The sequence below is a fragment of the Nematolebias whitei genome, chromosome 1 (genome assembly GCF_014905685.2).
Source record: "Nematolebias whitei isolate Nwh7 chromosome 1, NemWhi1, whole genome shotgun sequence".
NCBI lineage: Eukaryota > Metazoa > Chordata > Actinopteri > Cyprinodontiformes > Rivulidae > Nematolebias > Nematolebias whitei.
In genome coordinates this window covers 87,324,944-87,328,973 of record NC_056498.1, presented here as the reverse complement: position 1 = coordinate 87,328,973, position 4,030 = coordinate 87,324,944, and positions in this window count along the sequence as shown.

Genomic DNA, 4,030 nt, shown 5'->3' with positions numbered 1-4,030 from the left:
GTCCATCACGGGACCCACGTTCAGGGGGGCGGCCGGGAGGCCGTCCAACACGTAGGACCTTGGAGGCCGCGGCAGGCGGCGATGACGACTTGGAGGCCGCGGCAGGCGGCGATGACGGCGAGGAGGCCGCGTCTGGCGGCGTAGACGGCGAGGAGGCCGCGTCTGGCGGCGTAGACGGCGAGGAGGCCGCGTCTGGCGGCGAAGAGGCCTTGGAGTCCACAGCTGGCGGCGAAGAGGCCTTGGAGTCCACAGCTGGCGGCGAAGAGGCCTTGGAGTCCACAGCTGGCGGCGAAGAGGCCTTGGGGCTCTGGAGAACTGCAGCGTGCGACGACCATGGAGGCGACCCCTCTGGAGGTGCGGAGAGCGCCGACCCCTCTGGAGATGCGGAGAGCGCCGACCCCTCTGGAGATGCGGAGAGCGCCGACCCCTCTGGTGATGCGGAGAGCGCCGACCCCTCTGGAGGTGCGGAGAGCGCCGACCCCTCTGGAGACTTGGAGAGCGTCGACACCTCTGGGGACTTGGAGAGAGCCGCAGATGACGTGGGAACCTGGGGAGCTGCAGCTTGCATCATGGAGTCCAGGGGAGCTGCAGCGGACGACGAGGGGACCTGAGAGTTTGCAGCAGGCGACGAGGGGACCTGGGAGTTGGCTGCAAGCGACGAGGGGACCTGGGAGTTGGCTGCAGGCGACAAGGGGACCTTGGGAGTTGCTGCTGCTGTCGGCGGAGAGGCCTGGGGAGTTGCTGCTGCTGACGACGGAGAGGCCTGGGGAGTTGCTGCTGCTGACGACGGAGAGGCCTGGGGAGTTGCTGCTGCTGACGACGGAGAGACCTGTGGCTCTGCAGCAGACGACGGAGAGGCCTGGAGCTCTGCAGCAGATGATGGAGAGACCTGTGGCTCTACAGCAGACGGCGTGGGAGCCTGGAGAGCTGCAGCGGAGGCAGGAACCGACTCCTCTGCGGTGGCGGCAGGAACTGATCTTCTGCGGCGGCGGCGGCGGCGACGGGAAACAGAAAAAGATGCTGAGTCCTCTGAGGCGACAGGAGCAGGTGCACCAACGGCGAGGCACTCAGCAGGCGGAACAGCGGCGAAGGTGATGGGTGCAGGAGTCAGAGGAGCAGAGGAGAGTTCAGAGTGTGTATAAGTGACCTTGGGTGTGATGAGAGTCCTAATTTCTATTAATAATCGATTGTACTCAGGGATCAGAATGAGGCCTGGCCGTGAAACTAAAAATTCCTCCATCAGGGAAAATAAAACATCTGAGCAGTCCGGGTTATTTTTAGCAGAAGTAAATAAATCTAATAAAGTCTGGTTTATGAATGCAAGATCATGGGGTGAATATGTGATTGACGGGCAAGAATCTTTAAATGAGGGTGTGGTGTCAGGTGTCGCCCCCACCGGAAACCTGGGAGGTGGGGCAGCGGAACACGCCCCCACAGAGTCGCTGGGAGAATGCCCTGGAGGCACGGTCAGACTGGTTTGGACAGCCGCGGCATGGTGTGACGGTGGGAGGCCGGATTCCGCCCCCACCAGGAACCTGGAAGGTGAGGCGACGGAACCCGCCCCTGTGACGTCAAGTGGACCGGATTCGCCGAACCGAACAGGAGTGGACCGGAGCTCCCGCGGGACGCTGGACCTCGCCCCCACCGGAAACCTGTGAGGTGAGGCGGCGGGACCAGCTCCCACAAAAACACCGGAACCAACTCTATGATTCTGCCCAGCCGACGAGACCGGGCCGGGCGCCGCGGGCTGCCCCCGGGACCGCTTTCTACCTCCCCGGCGACGGCGGGATAGTCGGGGGACAGGAGCAAAGCAGAACTCATCCTCGATTTCTTCGTCCTCCCCCGATGTCCATCCCGAGTAGCCGGGCGAGGCGGACTCAGAAACAGGAGCCTGGTGGGTTCTCCGGTGCCGAGCTCTGTTCTCCTCGAGGACCAGGAGTAGAGGACAGGATTTCCACCTCCTGGTCATAATGTCCTTGAGGACGGACGGGCCTGGTGCAGAACCCGCCGCACCGGATTGTAGTCTTGTTCATCACGGGAGGATGAACGGAAGGCTCGGAGGGGAAAAAGAAAAAAGGTGAGTTGCCGAGAGAGCCCTGCCCGCTGGGTTCTGATTTGTGGTCGGGTCGTAATGTCAGGATTTGTTGGACAGGAACGAACCCAGTAGTGCAGACAGGACTCAAACTCGGCAGATTACAAAAATAAGTATTTTAATAGTAAATAAAGAACAAAATAACAGCTGACGTGGCAGCAAAACTTACAAATAGATGGAAGGCTCAGAGGGAAACTCAGGGAGCTCAGGGGAGACGCAGGAGAACGCAGGAGAACACAGAGACCCAACGAATACGACCCGACGAGGAACAAGACAGAACAGACAGCTTTTATACAAGGACAAAACGAGACGTGATTACAAACAGCTGTGACAAGAAAAGGGTGGCATCAATTAAACTAAAGAGAACACACAAGGGACACACAGACACAAACAGGGCCAGTAAATGGTACCATCCTTACACCTGTGAGTGATCACAGATGCCAGGAGACAGAGTCTGCAGACGAAGGACATAAACACGACAAAAAGTGGGGCTAGACACCAAAGAAACACAAACCCTGTAGAGACCTAAATAGAGGACCAGGGAAACACAGACATGAACACAACACCAAGAACAAAACAAAAATTTGTTCATCATGTGTTAGTGTGTGTTCATCTTGTGTAAGTTTGTGTTCATCATGTGTTAGTGTGTGTTCATCATGTGTTAGTGTGTGTTCATCATGTGTTAGTGTGTGTTCATCATGTGTTAGTTTGTGTTCATCATATGATAGTTTGTTTTCATCATGTGTTAGTTTGTGTTCATCATGTGTTAGTTTGTGTTCATCATGTGTTAGTGTGTGTTCATCATGTGTTAGTGTGTGTTCATCATGTGTTAGTTTGTGTTCATCATGTGTTAGTTTGTGTTCATCATGTGTTAGTTTGTGCTCATCATGTGTTAGTTTGTGTTCATCATGTGTTAAGTTTGTGTTCATCATGCGTTAGTTTGTGTTCATCATGCGTTAGTTTGTGTTCATCATGTGTAAGTTTGTGTTCATCATGTGTTAGTTTGTGTTCATCATGTGTTAGTTTGTGCTCATCATGTGTTAGTTTGTGTTCATCATGTGTTAGTTTGTGCTCATCGTGTGTTAGTTTGTGTTCATCATGTGTTAGTTTGTGTTCATCATGTGTTAGTTTGTGTTCATCATGTGTTAGTTTGTGTTAGGCCAATCAGTAGAGTAACCATGATTGAGGGGGGTAGTTGTTATAAAACCCTGCGGGGTTCATTCTGTGTGTGTTGAACAGTAAACTAAAGTCAACAACAAAAAAGTTTGCATCATGTCATCTGGATCTTTAAGTGATCTTTAAGTGAGAAACATTTTGTCTCCCATCCCGAGGACTTCCTCACACTAGAGCAGGGGTGCCCAACCTTTTTTGAACCAAGAGCTACTTTTGAAGTCGGCAATTTGCCGAGAGCTACTCGTCCAGTCTCATTATCAACAAACAATTTTTCATCAATCCCTACTCCTCACTTCTTTAAAGTAAATAAAACAGAACGTGATGTGTCTATAGGAGACAACTTTTTATGCAAGCTGTATAAAATAACTGTGTCTCTACCTTAGTGGGACTTCTGACACTGAGAGGAGGAGGCCAGGGTCTCATAAGATGGGCAGTATGAGGTGGTTGCGAGGCGCAGGCAGGTCTCCAGATGATCATCATTCATTGTGGATCTGTTTTTGGACTTGATGATTTTCATGTGTGAAAAAGCAGACTCACACAGGTAGGTAGATCCAAAAAGTGCTGTTAAGTTCAAAGCACATCTTCGGATGTTAGGATACTTTTCTTCTGACAGCAGACTCCAGAACTCTCCATCCACGCCAGGTGATGCTCTGGATTTGATCCCAATGTCATTTTGCAGAGTCAACACCTCATTTTCAACACCAGAGCTGTCCAGCTGAAACACGGACACCAATTTGGACACAATGTCATCCACATCAACATTTC